The following is a 17,446-nucleotide window of genomic DNA, read 5'->3' as shown; positions in this document are numbered from 1 at the left end:
ACTTCCACTTAGCCTATCAGAGGGCAAGGCGGAGCTCTAAGGGTTGATTTGGGATTGAGCCTTCAGTTATACTCTCTCTTCCCTCTTTTGCTTTCCAGGTAAGCAACACACCACAAGTGGAGAACACTAGATACAGGGTCCCCTATTTCAACAGAGGGCAACACATACTCTCACTGATCCAGCCCACTGCCCCTCACAGTAAAACCTCTAGCTCTCTGGCTATTCAGAAGATGGAGAAACCACTGGCATGTGGGGAGGAAGTGTCAATCACCATCCAGTACGCCATCGTAGGGGAGACCGTCCCAAAGGGCTCTGTGGATGTCATCTACCTGGTGAGTAGAACCAGGAACAAGTTGTGACAACCTGCAAACCCAGGGTGCGTCCGAAAATGGAACCCTATTCTCTAGTGCACTATTTTGACCAGGGTTATTTCAGACCTAGTCCCAGCCTCTCACCTTCAAAGAAGGATGTCCCTATACAACACCAATACTCCTCATCATCTCCTTCTTGCTGACTTGATGGGATAACTGTTTTTCCCTCCTCCAGGCCTTATCCAGAGGGGCAATAGTTCAGCATGGACACATTAAGGTTACCGTGCAGCAGGGGAGTCCTGGTGAGGAAGTTTTATTAAGTAATTATGAACGTACTGGAAGGTGCTTGATGACAATGACAGTGAGTATGGTTACATGCACACAATAAAGCGATTATTGTGGATAGGCAGATTAATATAATACTTCGATTAAAATGTTTATGTTTTGCAAGAGGGCATATCGCTCGGCTGGTGCTAGCACATGAGCAGATCAAATACACTGCTGGAACACCTATTAAGGTGTTTACATGTCTGGATCACCGATTAAATTGTGTACATGTCCTAATCATTTGAAAGATTGTACAGAAAACCAGGGGCCTCATTCATAACCGTTGCGTAAATGTAACTCTAAATATCAGCGTGCGCCATTTTTGAAAAAACTGTACATACACACAAATATTGAGATACATAAACTTGCCGCATGCCATACATACACATGTTTCCCGTTATAAATCAGACCGGTCACAAAACTGTGCAGGCGTCAATGAGCATTATAACTCTGCCTGGAAAACGTCATTATCATTCACCTTTGATTGTGACAATAACGCCCTTATTGGCTGTATACTTTGGAAGTATTGAAATGAAGCCAAGACAGTATCTAAAGGAAATAGCAATGGCGAACTTGATCAAATGTCTTTGGAGGTGTTGCCAGAATCTTTTCTTTTGCAGCCTACCGCAAATGTCACTATCTGACCGTTTCAGAAAGAAAAAAACAATTGCAAATGGTTGTGGACCTGTAAACAGATCATTTGAATGCAATAATGTTTTGCATACATTTTTTCCTGAACATAAATATGCTGCACTGCCCACGAATTCTGAAACATTGTCTAAAATGAAAACTATAGTAGGCCTACTTACAGTGGTAGCCTACACACTGCAATACAAACGATCAACTGCTGTTCACCTGTTAAATTCTACTGTATGTTAAAACCGCGCTCCCTGTCCAATGCCTAGAGTAAAAACTCTGTATAATATAATAGCCTATTTAATAGGCCCAATTAAATGAGAGATGCGCATGGTAATTTGTTTTATGACTACTTCGGGAATATGAACTCATCATGGCCAGAAAAGGTGAGGAATTTATTCTTGTCACGGATTCTGCCGAGGCTGCTCCTCCTCCTTGTTCGGGCAGGCTTCGGCGTTCGTCGTCCCCGGAGTACTAGCTGCCACCGTTGAATGTTTCTATGTTTGATTGCTTTTGTCTGTCTGTTGCACCTGTGTCCGTTTGTGTCTAATTGTGTGTCCTATAAGTTGCCTGTTTGGTGTTGGTTAGTTTGTGTGTTGTTATTCGCCTGTCCGTTAGTGCTGCGTGTTTTTCTCTGTTTATTGTTTTATTGGTTTACGCACAGTTTGCGTAATCGCTTGCCTCTGTTTATTGTTGAGGCCGTTCATTGTATTGTGCTTTGGTTTGCACTAGTACACTTTGTTGGACTAAGCTTCGGTGTCCTGCGCCTGACTCCCACACCACATTAACCTCAGCCATTGACAATTCTGCATTATATCATTTATGTATTATGTTTACAAATGAAATATTGTCTACTCGAGAAATTCGACAATACAGTATTCAGACGCCTACAAAAGTCAATGAAAAAGGTGAATCGTCTGCGATCAGTTTTTCGGATCGCATAGAGCAGGGTTCTTCAATTCCGGTCCTGGAGGGCCGAAACACTTCTGTTTTTTATTTCTACCTGGTAGTTAATTGCACTCACCTGGTGTCCCAGGTCTGAATTAGCCCCTGATTAGAAGGAGAGGATGAAAAACAGAGGTGTTTCGGCCCTCCAGGACCGGAATTGAAGAACCCTGGCATAGAGCAAAATAATTGAAAAAGCTTATCTATTTATTGTGAAGTGGGCCCAATGAACTGCGCTTCGGATCACATAGAGAAATATACTTGAAATAGCGTATCTATTTATTGTGAAGTGGGTCCAATGAAATGAGAGATGGGACGAATGGTAGCCTATCCTAACTTGTTGTAGGCCTATAGGCTATTTCGCAAGTAGCCTATGAAACCAGCACAGTCAGAAAAGGTGAGGATTTATTCTGCAATGATTATGGTAATGAAATGAATAATTAGAAATAGGTATCTATTTCATATTATTTTAGAATGCAAAGATAAAATAAATCGATTTTCGCTCACTAAGGGAAAATGATTATATTATTATTATTATATTTAGCTACCTGTTTTTTGTTATGAATAAGAGTGTCATATATTCCTGCACAAGGCTACTTTTGCCATCTTGCAATGCAATACTTCAACCATGCATGGTCTGAAGTTTGCAGGAGGATAAGCACATTCTCACTTCAAGTTCAGTTTGTATAAATACCAACTTTTGAGTGAAAACTGGCGCATGTTATGAATGTTTAGGGGCATATTTTGTGCATACCCAACGTTTACATGCCCCTGGTGTTTTAATCGGCGTATGCTTTCTTAGATTTTGACTTTACATCGATTAAGATAGAGTAAGGTGACTATTGCATCATCTGTTTACTGCCATAATCAGTTTACTATCTAATTATTACTGTGCATGTAAACGTACTCAGTGTGACATGCTCTTGCGTTGCAGTAACTGAGGGTGAAGTCACCTTGAAGTTGGCAGTGGTTCCAGAGATGGCGCCAGTGATACAGGTCCTGGTGTACAGTATGCTTCCCAGCGAGACTGTAATCGCCCACAGCATGAACTTCCCCACTGAGAAATGCTTCAGGCACAAGGTGTGTGTATATGTATGTGAAAAATATGGGTTGTTTATGAATTCGAAGGACCAATAAAAAACGTAGGTGCTGGATTTTAGGCCGGTAGAAACCACCACAGGGTGTCCTTTCAGAACACAAGGAAGCCGTAGTTCCAGTTCATAATAATAATAATTATATGCCATTTAGCAGACGCTTTTACCCAAAGCGACTTACAGTCATGTGCGCATACATTTTTACGTATGGGAGGTCCCGGGGATCGAACCCACTACCCTGGCATTACAAGCACCATGCTCTACCAATTGAGCTACAGAGGACCACATGAAGATCCACACACACACATACAACACCACTCTCTCTGATACTAATTGTGGTTCTGTAAAGAAAAGAGGAGAACTCAGGCTATAGCACAGTATGGGAAAAATATGCCTCTTTGCATGTCAACAAACTAAATAGGATATGTGGACTCAAACACATGCTAGATGCACAACGAAACAATAGAGCAATGTAGAAATATCTACACATAATAAGCATGAGCGATCTACAACCGAAAATAGCCTAGCATCACAGACAAATGCTAACAAATGCTAACCACTAACTAGCATGCTAAATAGTAATGCATTCCGGATGACAATGCTGTAGGGATCTAGATGTGATGCCTAGCTTAGAAAGAATGCATGAATGATTAAACATAATAGGTTTGTACTGTACTGATATAAATTGTTTCACATAACAAGCTGTGATTCATGTGAGGAGCTGTTAGGGAGTAGGGGGAGATAAGATCTTGTGTCTCAAATGTCTCACATACACAAACACTGCCTCTTTGTGATCTGTGAACCGTCCAAGGACGTAGGTACAAGGAGTACAGGGGAACAGTGTCTATGGGTGCTGACTCGAGACAGGGTGCGATGATAACAACTTATGCCTGGCAACAGTGTGCAACGGTAAAGCGCCAAGGGGCTGGGACCAGCCTGTGCACCAACGATTGGCTGAGTAAGTCTAAACCACGCTCAGTCTCTACTCTGATTGGCCAGCAGGGAGCGGGAACTATCTCTGTCAGAGTATTTGAAGAAGAACTTATAACAATGGATCAGTTCTCTGAGTGCCCTGCGTGGTATTTCAGTGGATCCGTATATACGAACATCATATTCACCATTGAAGTGGATTGCATTAATTAAAATACTAGTCTATTTTAGAAGACGTGTATTGACCTTTTTTGTTCCTATACCAGATTTGAATTGACGCAACTTAACAATGCTAATGCTAATGCTAACACTAGTGGGAGTACGCGAGCTAGCAAGTTTAACACAAATGCTAGATATTTACAACAGACTCTATTTAGCTCCAAACAACAAGACATCAGGATTTTGGCACTTACAATAAAACATCAGAAAGAAAAGCAATATTTTCTAAGGAGGTAGAATATGGAGGAGTGAAAAACCAGTGGGTCATCAGAATGGAAACTACAGACTGCCTGAGGCCCTGCCAGGTCAGGTATTATGCTAAGTCCCTTGAAAAAAGGCTGCTGATTGGCTAATACAATTATGATGATTGACATTACCTAATTTCAATAAGAAAACCAAAAGTTGGGGTCTTGGAAAGGAGATGAGCTGTCCGTTTTCACAGCTGATCCCAAATGTATTGTACCTATTTGCTTCAACTGACAAGCCTGCTAAGGGTCAGTAGCTTCTTGAGGAAGGGCGGGCAGCTGGATGAGTCGAGCAACAGGCCTGACGTAGGTTCTGTCCTTGACTTCGATCTCTGCTGTCCTCACTTTCCCGTCTGCTCCAGGGATAACTGACTTGACAGTTCCAATTTGCCACAGTCCCCTAGGAAACTGATCATCCACGATCATCACAACAGTCCCAACTATAAGGTCTTCCTTATCCTTGTGCCACTTATGGCAGCATTGAAGTGCAGGGAAGTAGTTACATGTGAAACAGTGCCAGAAATTGTCGGCTAGAACCTGGCTGTGTCTACATCTTTTCGACGGAGCAGTTCAGACTCTGGGTAGACCACCTGTGGTAGTGACGAGTCTGGCCGCCCCATGAGAAGAGAGTTAGAAGCGATTGGATCCGGATCCGCGATGTCCGACGAAACATATCCCAAGGGATTGGAGTCTGGTGTTCAACCTTCCCAAGTTCTCTCATGTCACCCCGCTCCTCCGCACACTCCACTGGCTTCCAGTTGAGGCTCGCATCTACTACAAGACCATGGTGCTTGCCTACGGAGCTGTGAGGGGAACGGCACCTCCTTACCTTCAGGCTCTGATCAGACCCTACACCCAAACGAGGGCACTACGTTCATCCACCTCTGGCCTGCTAGCCCCCCTACCTCTACGGAAGCACAGTTCCCGCTCAGCCCAGTCAAAGCTATTCGCTGCTCTGGCACCCCAATGGTGGAACAAGCTCCCCCACAATGCCAGGACAGCGGAGTCACTGACCACCTTCCGGAGACACTTGAAACCCTACCTCTTTAAGGAATACCTGGAATAGTATCAAAGTAATCCTTCTACCCCACCCCCCTCCCCGACCCCCCCATAAAAAAAAAAGTGGTTGTCCCACTGGCTATCATAAGTTGAATGCACCAATTTGTAAGTCGCTCTGGATAAGAGCGTCTGCTAAATGATGTAAATGTAAATGTAAGATTCCTTCTACTTCAATTAGGACAGTCCTCAGCACCTCTTCGGAGATTGTCTGCGCGCCAAGGGTGGTTTGCAGGATAGTCTTGATGGATCTGATCTCCCTCTCCCAGCATCCTCCAAAGTGTGGTGCACTTGGTACGTTGAAGGCGAAGCGAATCTTCTGACTGTTTAACTGTTCCTGGAGCTATGGGTGGAGAGTCATGAAGGTCTCCTGTAGCTCCCGCTCCCCTCCCTTGAAATGTGTTCCTCGATCAGACAGGATCTGAAAGGGCTTTTCTCTTCGAGCGATGAAGCCTCTCAAAGCCTTTAGGAACGAATCGGAATCCACGTTCGTCAGTAGATCCACGTGTACAGCCTGGGTGGTCATGCGCTTAAAGATGATGCCCCATCTCTTTTCATTTCTTCGGGCCAATCTTGATGAAATACGGTCCAAAGCAGTCCACACCTGTATAATAGAATGTGGGCTTGTGGAGCCGCAGTCGGGCTGGAGGCAGGTCAGCCATCCTAGGCACATCTGGCTGGCCTTGCCAATTCCTGCATTCGGTGCAACCAAGCTGAAAACGGCGAATAGCTGCCCTCCCTCTCAGAATCCAGAACCTTCAACGTAACTCAGCACACTGGCTGGCAAGGACCCAGGATGACTGGGCCTGCCACAGGAATGGAGGACCTTGACTCCAACGGTTGTGTTCTATAAGCTGAGACAGCGTCTTGCCATGTGTGATATCGTCGATTTCTCTCCGTGTCCATGTAAAGCCAGGCCTGGGGGTCCGTGAGCTCCTGTATTTCTGTGACTCTTGTGCCTACAAATACTTTGTACCTGCAGGAGTCTGACTGGAGCCAGGTTAAGACTGTTGTAGAATCCGACCAGACATGACCTCGTGGATTTCCTCAGTGAGTTATTTTCTGATGACCACGGCCAGCTGGGCACCGGTGAGTGCTGCGCAGAGCTCGAGTCTTGGCATTGACTGTTGTCGTTTCGGGGCCACTCTTGATCTTGCTGCAAGGAATGCCACTTGGATCCGTCCCTTGGTGTCTTCAGTATGGAGGTACGCAACGGCACCGTACGCACGTTCTGAGGCATCACTGAAGACGTGAACACTTCTTACATTTTACATTTTAGTCATTTAGCAGACGCTCTTATCCAGAGCAACTTGCAGTTAGTGAGTGCATACATTATTATTTTATATATATTTTTTCATTCTTGTGCTGGTTGGGAGATCCATGTCGGTGCTGACGTAACACCTTGGTAGTGTGACCTGAGAGCTGTGGAAGTTCGTTCTCCCAAATAAGCCACGCTTGGAGAAGATCTTCAGGTAGGTCTGGGGCATCCCACCCTCTTTTCTTATCCCAGAGCCTCTGGACCACAACCTTGGCCGTGTGGTGTATGGAACGATGAAGCCAAGTGGATCGTACTGGCTGGCAAGGATCCGATATATGTTGCGCATGGTGGGTTCAACTTTCTCCATGTGACCGTGCTTGTAGCCAAGAGTGTCAGACAGACATTGCCATCGTAATCCAAGGGTGCGCTCTTGGCAAGAAGGTGCTTCAACTTGTCCACCAGTTTCTTGGCTTCATCTGCAGAGGGGAGACTTTGTAGACAGTTGTCTACATAGAAACAGCATTCTACAGAGAAGTGCACATCTTCTTTGGGCTCACTGTGGTTAAACGCAAGCTTCCGAAGGGCAACCGTGGTGCAGCAGGGGCTACATGTCGTCCCAAAGGGAAGAACCTGCCACTCATAGACCTCAGGGTAATCATCATGGTTTAGCTTCCAAGGGACGAAGGTTCTTCTTCCACGAAAGGGGAGTGGCGTACCTTTGAACCCTGTCCATTTCGACCCTGACTGTCTTCTCCTCCAGTAGATGCATGGCTTCTACATCTTGTTTGGACCATGTGACGAGCTTCTCACTCCTGTATGGTAGCGTATCCAACTGCCAGAGCATCTCTACATGGCTGAAGAGCTCTGCAGATGGAGAGACGAGGGATGTATGAAGGAACTTTTAAGGGTCCATCTGAGCTTAGTTTTGATGGCGGCAGGTCCGCCAGGGGGACCCAAACGCACTGGCTCTGTCGGGGTGATTAGATGGGGAATGTCTGATCCGATGAGCAGTAGCGGCTGTGCCTGATCCAGCGGTTGAAGGGAAAGGACTTTGAGGTGCCGATACCTTTCCTGAAGGGCTTTGACAGGGTAGGTATGCGGTGCAAGGCACAACTATTCAGCTGTGAAGGCTCTGTGGATGTCAAAGGATTGGTTGAGTAACAGGGGCCACAGAGAATGACAAAGAAGCTCCATGGATGACTCAAATATCTTGACGCACCGTACGAAGTGCCAAGTCCTCAGGATTGCCTTGGAGGCCTAGCTGCTCTGCTGCTTCGTGTAGAAGTATAGTGCGCTCCGACCCATCGTCCAACAGGGCGTACGTGTCAAGTGACTTGTTGCCGCTCTGCAAGATGACTCAACTCATCTTCAGCAACACCTTACTGCTGCCGGAAGGTCGATCAACGTAGAGGGTCTCTGCAGTGGAGCTCACCAGGCCTCTGTTGGCGCCTTTGTGCTGGTGGTCTTCATAGTGTTCGTGCTAGCGTTCTTTGTAGCAGTCCGACTAGTGTTGACCTCGTGGAGAATCTCAAGATGCTTCTTCTCGCACTTCTTGCACTTAGCCTTGAGAATACACTGAGCTGCTTGGTGTTCGCGTCCACACTTCCCACATCTTTCATTTGTCTTGATCCACGATTCTTTCTGTTCTTTGGAAAGGAGCTGAAAGTCGGTGCATTGATTCATGTAATGCTGCATGGTGTTGCAGAACGACAATACTTATTTGGCTTCTCCCGTGACTTTTCCTCCGGAGATTGGTTCTGTGCAGAGACTTCGGCTTTGTCCTTTCTCTGCTCACCCCCGTGGAGGATGGTGATGGTCTTAGGGAAGGATTTGTCTTCATGTTGATCTCGGCATGAGCTAGGGTGGTCCCTGCTTTGGTCGCTACTGAACTGTGTGCCATCTACTTGTACTCTCACGTCGTACTCAAGCCACTCTGCCAGGTGAAGGAGGGTTGGAATGGGTGTCTTGATGGGGTTCACACATCTCTTGAAGCTGACTCTTAGGTTGTGTGATAACTTAGCTAAGAGGCGAGAGACATGTGATCCACACCTCAGTTCTGTCTGTCCATTACTCCCTAGCTGATCCAACATGCCAACCAAGCACATCCTCAGAGCGAATGTTCGGAATGCCTTGGTGTCACCTTTCTTGATGTTGGGGCCATCCATTAACCCTGCAATGCATTGGAGGGCAAACAGGTGGGGCTGGCCATACAGTTCTGTGAGGGACTCCATGGTGTCACTGTATGTGTACCTGCTGTTGCTGTAGGAGTTGGCAATTAGCAAAGCCTCTTCCAACTTCAGGTGGTCCAACAATATCTGAAACTTGAAGCACTCTGTTGCATCTACAGGCAGCACATTGTCGAGGGCCAACTTCAGTCTTGCAAACTCTCGTGGGTATTCATTGATGAAGTTGGGGATGGTAGGAGTTAGTCCATGGTAGGTGCACTCTCAGCTGGTTGGAGAAGGTGTGCGGTAGCGGACAGGTGAGTGCCAACGACGATCAGGTGAGTAGGCCCGGCGGCGACGGTCAGGCGAGTAGTCGCAGCAGCGATGGTCATGTGAGGGCTGACAACAACGGTCAAGTAAGTAGTCACGGCGCGACGGTCAGGTGAGTAGTCGCAGCGGTGACAGTCAGGTGTGGGCTCACGACGGCAATAAGGTGTAGGCTGACCGCAGCGTTCAGGTGAGTAGTCACGACGGTCAGGTGAGTAGTCGCGGCGGCGACAGTCAGGTGTGAGCTGACGACGGCGATCAGGTGTAGGCTGACCATAACGATTAGGTGAGTAGTCGCGGCGGTGACGGTCAGGTGTGGGCTGACGACGGCGATCAGGTGTAGGCTGACCGCAGTGGTTAGGTGAGGGCTGATGTTGGCGATCAAGTGTAGGCTGACCGCAGCGGTTAGGTGAGGGCTGATGTTGGCGATCATGTGAAGTCAGCCCTCTAGGTGGCGCAGTAGGGCTACGAGTCCTGCAATGAGAAGACGATCGGTCTCGCTGGTGCGATGGCTCACGACGGCGAGGGGTTGACTGAGTAGATGATGAGGATGAGGATGACTGGTCTGAAAAGGAGAGCCCTCTGATCCCAAGGTTTTCAATGAGCTGCTCTATCTTATCCAGCTGCCTTTGTGCCTGCAGTTTATCATCTCTGGTTGTCACCAGCTGTGCCCGCTTAGGCTGACTTTGATGATGACAATCTCTAGTCAAGGTGCGCCTGCTATGGGGGGCCGGTGAGTTGGCAACCGATGAAGGTGAGGCTCCATTCTCACTGTTGCGGGTCAGCCTGGGTAGTGACTTGAACTGTTGGGGACCCATTGAAGCTGATTAATTTAGCTCTTCCGATAGCTCCATTATCTCCCTTGTCAACTTCTCAGTTTCCACTCCTATCAGCTTCAGGCATGTTATGACTGTTCTGGAAGAAGAACGGGTTTCTCTCTCATCTTGTACAGGAAGGTAGCTGCTGCTGGTCTTGTTGTGAGAGTAATTAATTCCACTCACAGTGCCCTCTGCTCGTGGTCCCTCGTTGGAGTGGTGTGTTGTTGTGTGTGTGGTGATCGTCTGCCTTGACTCGTAGCATACCTCATAGTCGACCAGACGATGTGGGGGGCGAGTCTGACGGTGGGACGAACCACAACTTGTGGAGGATCTTCTCTGGTGACTGGCATCCTTGGACTCTGGCAGTTACTGCATCCTGCTCATAAGGACCATGAAAAATATGGGTTGTTTATGAATTCGAAGGACCAATAAAAAGGGATAAAAAACCTAGGTGCTGGATTTTAGGCCAGTAGCAACCACCACAGGGTGTCCGTTCAGAACACGAGGATGCAGTAGTTCCAGTTCAATGGTTTAATGAAGATCCACACACACAATTACAACACCACCCTCTCTGATACTAATTGTGGTTCTGCAAAGAAAAGGGGAGAACTTAGGCTATAGCACAGTATGGGAAAAATATGCCTACAAACTAAACAGGCTATGTGGACCCAAACACATGCTAGATGCACAAACAAACAACAGAGCAATGTAGAAATATCTACAAATTATAAAACATAATAAGCATGAGCGATCTACAACCGAAAATAGCCTAGCACCACAGACAAATGCTAACAAATGCTAATCGCTAATATGCATGCTAAATAGTAATGCATTCCGGATGACAATGCTAATGCTAACGCTAGCGGGAGTACGCGAGCTAGCTAGCTACCAAGTTTAACACAAATGGTACATATTTACAACAGACACTGTTTAGCTCCAAACAACAAGACATCAGGATTTTGGGACTTACATTTAGCTGCACCTTCAATAAAACATCAGAAAGAAAAGCAATTTGTTCTAAGGAGGTAGAATAAGAGAAGAGAAAAATTGGTTGTCATCAGAATGGAAACTGCAGACTGTCTGAGGCCCTGGCTGGTCAGGTATTATGCTAAGTCCCGGGGGAAAGGCTGCTGATTGGCTGATACAATTATGATGATTGGCGTGACCTTATTTCAATAAGAAAACCAAAAGAAAGTTGGGGTTTTGGAAAGGAGATGAGCTGTCCGTTTTTACAGTGTGCATGTGTCTGTGTGTGTCATACCCTCATCACAAAGATATTGTGTACACTAAAGGTGTATCATGTACACTTGTGTATGTCATGTGTGCCAGGTGTTGGTGGAGTTCTCACCCTCAAAAGCGGTCCCAGGGGAGGAGAACACCCTGCAGCTCTCGGCCCAGCCCGGCTCCCTCTGTGGCCTCAGCACTGTGGACAAGAGTGTTCACATCATGGAGCCAGGGAAGAGGCTGGATGCTGACAAGGTAACAGAGCTCACTGAAGTTTATGTCAACGGTCATACCACCATATAAACAGCTTTTGTGGTGCTGGGAATACAAACAGCTTCAGGGGAATAAGAAGTGACTACAGCAGACTTGGAGTGGGTCTGTTCACAGTGGGCCAATGGGTGTGCTTTCATCAACTGGAAAGCATATCCCTATTGGTACTTAAAGTGGCAATATGTAACTTTTTGGGCGACCTGAATTCAACCAAATTCACATAGAAATGTGAGTAATAGATCTGCTTGAAAGCAAGTCTAAGAAGCAGTGTATCTGTTCTATGTGTGCTATTTCTATGGTCCCCGTTCTTAAGTTTTGTTTTTGCATCTTTTACTTTTTGGTTTGTACACCATCTTCAAACAGCTGAAACAACAATATTCATGGTTTTGGAAAATATATTTCACAGCGGTTTAGATAGTACAATGATTCTCTACACTATACTAGGCTATTTTGTCACATAAACTGAAATTAGGTGAACTATTTGAGTTTTAGCAACCAGGAAATGGAGGAGCGATTTCTGCATAGTGTGACTTTAATAAGTTCCTATTCTGGGTTGTGTTCATCAGGGCACGGAAAGCATTTTAAAAACGTTTAGCAATGGAAAATGAAATTAGACAAGTCTAAGTAGTCACTGCCTTCTGTTTGGTGCCCAATGAACAAGGTCATTTCACGTCTCCTTATTATCCCATTCCAGATATTTGATTTGTTACCAGTCAAGGAGACAACATACATTCCCTACGAGCTTGAAGATCCAGTAGCATGTTTACGTGTAAGACCAAGGAGATATGTAATGCCATACCCAGATGGACAAACTGAGGAGAAAAAGGAACCTTATTAAGTTTTTCAGGCACCTTCTGCCTTGTTTTCTCTTAACTTGAAGCCTCTTTTCCTCTCTCTCGTAAGAATCATTTACCAAACTGTTACCGTGCATTCATCTTCTTAAATTATACATTGCTAAAATAGCCTGTTTGAGGCAACAACAAAAAAACATAGAATAGAAAAATAAAACTGAGACAATCATTAATATTGAGCTCTCTTGTTTGTGATTCTTACATTTCTAGAAACTGGGACTGAAGCTGGCAACTAATCTGGTTCTAAGAGTACCTTCCTGCCTAAGTTATAAGGGGAACCAGTACCATTGATCCTATGGTGAGATGTCCTCCTTAACACCGCTTACTCTCGTCATTGCCAGAAGTCTTTGTTGAATCTTGGAAAATGTATGGTTTTTGTTATTCTAACATAGCCTGGTTAAACCAGTCTGAACGCTGCATGCATCACCAGTGAGCGCAGCATTCGGTCTGGTTTGACCAGGCTGATTCTAACACGAGAATAATGACTGTTTTGTTTTAGTAATACCCTACAGATACTACTCCCACACTGTAGAAATGGACAGCCTTGAAACGGGTGCATCAGGTCAGGGATTTTCAGTGGTTCAAGCTGGATTACTCGATGCCGGACATGGTGCCGCTCCACCTCCGCCACCCATAGAGACGGTCCGTACGTTCTTCCCTGAGACATGGATATGGGATCTTGTGGAAGTTGGGTAAGAGCACTGCACAGTGAGGCTGTTGCCTTATAGATGGGTTGACTGACAACGTCACAAAAATAATGCGCGCGCATCATTGAGGCAGAAGGCTGTGTGATCTTATGATTCTGAACGGTCAGATAGTTAGCAACAATGACAAGAAGCTGCCATGTGGAGAATAGTCGGTGGCTCGTTTCAGCTCGTAGTATCTTATTATTGATACCATGGCTTGTTTTGAGGTGTTTTGACTCATGTCATGTCTATGCTAATATGCCAAAAATTCGCTAGCTAGCTAACCAGCAACTGTAATGATTTATTTGAGAAACAACAAGTGCTCATTGTGCAAATGTATTTATGTTTTCAATAAGCATTTGGAGGCAAAATATAGTTAACTTGTCAACAATCTAAGCCAACCCCGTCTGTTTTGCCCCATAGTTGCGTACCTGTCAGTTTTGTTGCTAAACAACCAACCCACCTATATCAAACATACATTAGTGGTCTAGATTAGGAACCTGTACCTCATTAAACTGCATTACAGAGTAGGGGAGAGTGGTGTATAATTGATAAATGTTTTACATTCAGCATCACTCTGTCAAGGGAAAGATAGTATTCTTTCTAACAAAGATATCGACATATATTTCAGGATGTTGTGTATCCCTGGAAATAATCATAATTCATGTAAACATTACAGTATTGAAAACATAGCTCGTCCCAAAGAATTGGTCTCTTGGCACAAGGGGTAAGTTAAGCTGCCTACACATTTCTGTATTGAATGAAATATTACCACTACCTTTTTAAACCATAGCTAGGTTTCCATCTGATTGGCGACAGATTTTCATGCACATTTTTTCTACATCCGCATAAAAACAATATGCGTATTTTCCCACCGGAGATATTTCCATCAAATTGACTATATGATGAGATTGTTATGGACAAATGAGCGAGGTTCTTTTTATTTGTCAAATGACAGCCAAGCATCGATCATCATGTCACCAGAATAAAACCATCAATATTTATTTAATCTGAAGCCTAATAAACTGCATGTTCTCCCGGCGAGTTGTAGTGGGAGGACCACACAACATGTCATCGCGTGATTCCAAGTTTACTTAGATATGATGGTTATTATATCAATATTTGCCCATAAAAGTGTTTCCACCACCATTTCTCGCATAATTTATTTTACTGACACAAAAAGGTCCCACCTTGTCTAGCGTATTTTTTTTGTCGACAATTGGACATTTTTACAGACAAATGTTCTGTTTCCTTCAGGCCTGTCATGACATTTTTTATCAAACATACTTTACGCGCGCAAAAAGGTTGAATGGAAACCTGGTTCATGTCTATCTCTATTTCCCAAACACAATTCAACACAATCACAATCACTTTTTTGTCTTTTAATCGTTTTAAGCATAATTTAACACAGGCTTAACACCTAACAAATGCTTTAAACTTTTTTAAAACACTTTTAACATAGGCCAGACCTGTTGTTACAGTGGCTTTCGAAAGTATTCACCCCCATTGGCATTTTTCATTTTTTGTTGCCTTACAACCTGGAATCAAAATTGATTTTGGGGGGGTTTGTATCCTTTGATTTACACAACATGCCTACCACTTTGAAGATGCAAAATATTTTTTTGGGTGAGACAAACAAGAAATAAGACAAAAAAACTGAAAACTTGAGCGTGCGTAACTATTCACCCTGGATTGAGGTCTGGGCTTTGACTAGGCCATTCCAAGACATTTAAATGTTTCCCGTTAAACCACTCAAGTGTTGCTTTAGCAGTATGCTTAGGGTCATTGTCCTGCTGGAAGGTGAACCTCTGTCCCAGTCTCAAATCTCTGGAAGACTGAAACAGGTTTCCCTCAAGAATGTCCCTGTATTTAGCGCCTCCATCATTCCTTCAATTCTGACCAGTTTCCCAGTCCCTGCCGATGAAAAACATCCCCACAGCATGATGCTGCCACCACCATGTTTCACTGTGGGGATGGTGTTCTCGGGGTGATGAGAGGTGTTGGGTTTGCGCCAGACATAGCTTTTTCCTTGATGGCTAAAAAGCTCAATTCTTGTCTCATCTGACCAGAGTACCTTCTTCCATATGTCTGGGGAGTCTCCCACATGCGTTTTTTTCTTCAAGCAATGGCTTTTTTCTGGCCACTCTTCCGTAAAGCCCAGCTCTGTGTAGTGTATGGCTTAAAGTGGTCCTATGGACAGATACTCCAATCTCCACTGTGCAGCTTTGCAGCTCCTTCAGGGTTATCTTTGGTCTCTTTGTTGCCTCTCTGATTAATGCCCTCCTTGCCTGGTCCGTGAGTTTTGGTGGGCGGCCCTCTCTTGGCAGGTTTGTTGTGGTGCCATATTCTTTCAATTTTCTAATAATGGATTTAATGGTGCTCCGTGAGATACTCAACGTTTCTGATAGTTTTTTACAACCCAACCCTGATCTGTACTTCTCCACAACTTTGTCCCTGACCTGTTTGGAGAGCACCTTGGTCTTCATGGTGCCGCTTGCTTGGTGGTGCCACTTGCTTAGTGGTGTTGCAGACTCTGGGGCCTTTCAGAACAGGTGTATATATACTGAGATCATGTGACAGATCATGTGACACTTAGATTGCACACAGGTGGACTTTATTTAACTAATTATGTGACTTCTGAAGGTAATTGGTTGCACCAGATCTTATTTAGGGGCTTCATAGCAAAGGGGGTGAATGCATATGCACGCACCTGTCACGACTTCCGCCGAGGCTGCCTCCACTCCTTGTTCGGACAGGTTTTGGCGTTCGTCGTCACCGGCTTACTAGCTACTGCCGATCCTATTCTCATCACTCCACTTGTCATGTCTTGTCTTGTCAATCACACACACCTGGTGCTCATTCCCCTAATTAGTATGTGTAAAAGTGCTCCCTCTGTTCCCCTTGTCTTTGTGAGTGATTGTATTTGTGAGAGCGAGTAGCTCGGTTGAGCTACTCTTCCATTTGTTATTGCCAAGGTGGAATATTTCCCTTGTGATAGTTTCGTTTTGACGCTGGGTTCGTTTTATTTATATAAACGGAATAAACTCTGTACTTCGGTGTTTTACCTCCTGCGCCTGACTCCTTCATTCACACCTTGTCACAGAATCACTCACCTGATCTGATATGGAGTCAGCAGGAGAAGACCGCATGTCTGGAGTTGTGGCAAGGGTCCAGGAGCATTCCTCGATGCTGGCCAGCTTGGGGGAAGCGATGGATTGGGTTCTTCAGGTAGTACAACGCCTGGAGAAGAGAGGACCCGATCTATCGAGACCAGCTGGTCAACCGGATCCAGCCACCAACACCCCAGCCCCTGGAGGTATCCAGATATCCCGGCCACCGGCGTTTGATGGGATAGCAGTGCGATGTAAGGGATTTCTGCTCCAACTAGAGATATATTTCTCCAGCATCAGGCCGGCGCCACTGGAGTGGGAGAAGGTATCTGTCCTCGTTTCCTGCCTTTGTGGGAGAGCCCTGGAGTGGGCCAACGCGGTGTGGAACGAGGGAGCTGCCGCGTTGGAGGACTACAGGGAGTTTGCTCGCCTCTTTCGGACCGTTTTCAATCACCCGCCTGAGGCGGGGACAAGGACCACACAGGACTATGCGCTGGAGTTCCTGACGCTGGCGGCGGGGTCCTGGTGGAACGAGCGGGCCCTGATTGGCCATTTACAGTGCCACCTAAGGGAGGACGTCCGACGGGAGCTAGCCTGCCGTGATGCCATGCTATCGTTCTCCCAACTGGTGGACATGGCCATCCGGCTGGACAATCTGCTAGCAGCCAGAGGACGTCCTGGTAGGGGTCTGCCCGTTCCCACTCCGGACGTCTCTGACCCCGAGCAGATGGAGCTGGGGGGAGCCGCCGGTCGAGAGAGCGCAGGAGGACAGCGACAGTGCCACTCTGGTGGCACGAAGGGACAATCCACCTCACGTCGCAGTAAACGTTCCTTTGGGTCTGGAGGCGGTAGGCAGGGTACTCACGTATCACCCCAGGTAACGAACACCCAAACTTGTTCAGGGCCCTTTGCGGCGCACTGTACCTTATCTATCTCCTTTCCCGATCACCTGGTAGTTTCCCAGTGTAAGGCGC

At 45.9% G+C, this 17,446-nt stretch overlaps 1 pseudogene across 1 annotated transcript in view; it reads left to right on the top strand.

The window, feature by feature from the left end:
* The window catches only part of LOC311105479 (alpha-2-macroglobulin-like), a 43,868-nt pseudogene that overhangs the window by 501 nt on the left and 25,921 nt on the right, over positions 1 to 17,446 (top strand). Inside the window, exons 3-9 of the transcript in view lie at positions 99 to 332; positions 547 to 613; positions 3,154 to 3,299; positions 11,661 to 11,810; positions 12,520 to 12,672; positions 12,887 to 12,957; positions 13,189 to 13,368. The product of the transcript in view is annotated as an alpha-2-macroglobulin-like (transcript). The remainder of the gene's footprint in view (positions 1 to 98; positions 333 to 546; positions 614 to 3,153; positions 3,300 to 11,660; positions 11,811 to 12,519; positions 12,673 to 12,886; positions 12,958 to 13,188; positions 13,369 to 17,446) is intronic.

The sequence above is a fragment of the Coregonus lavaretus genome, assembly GCF_964263955.1.
Source record: "Coregonus lavaretus genome assembly, chromosome: 30".
NCBI lineage: Eukaryota > Metazoa > Chordata > Actinopteri > Salmoniformes > Salmonidae > Coregonus > Coregonus lavaretus.
The sequence above is the reverse complement of the archived record's forward strand: the minus strand, read 5'-3'. Positions and strand labels throughout refer to the sequence as shown.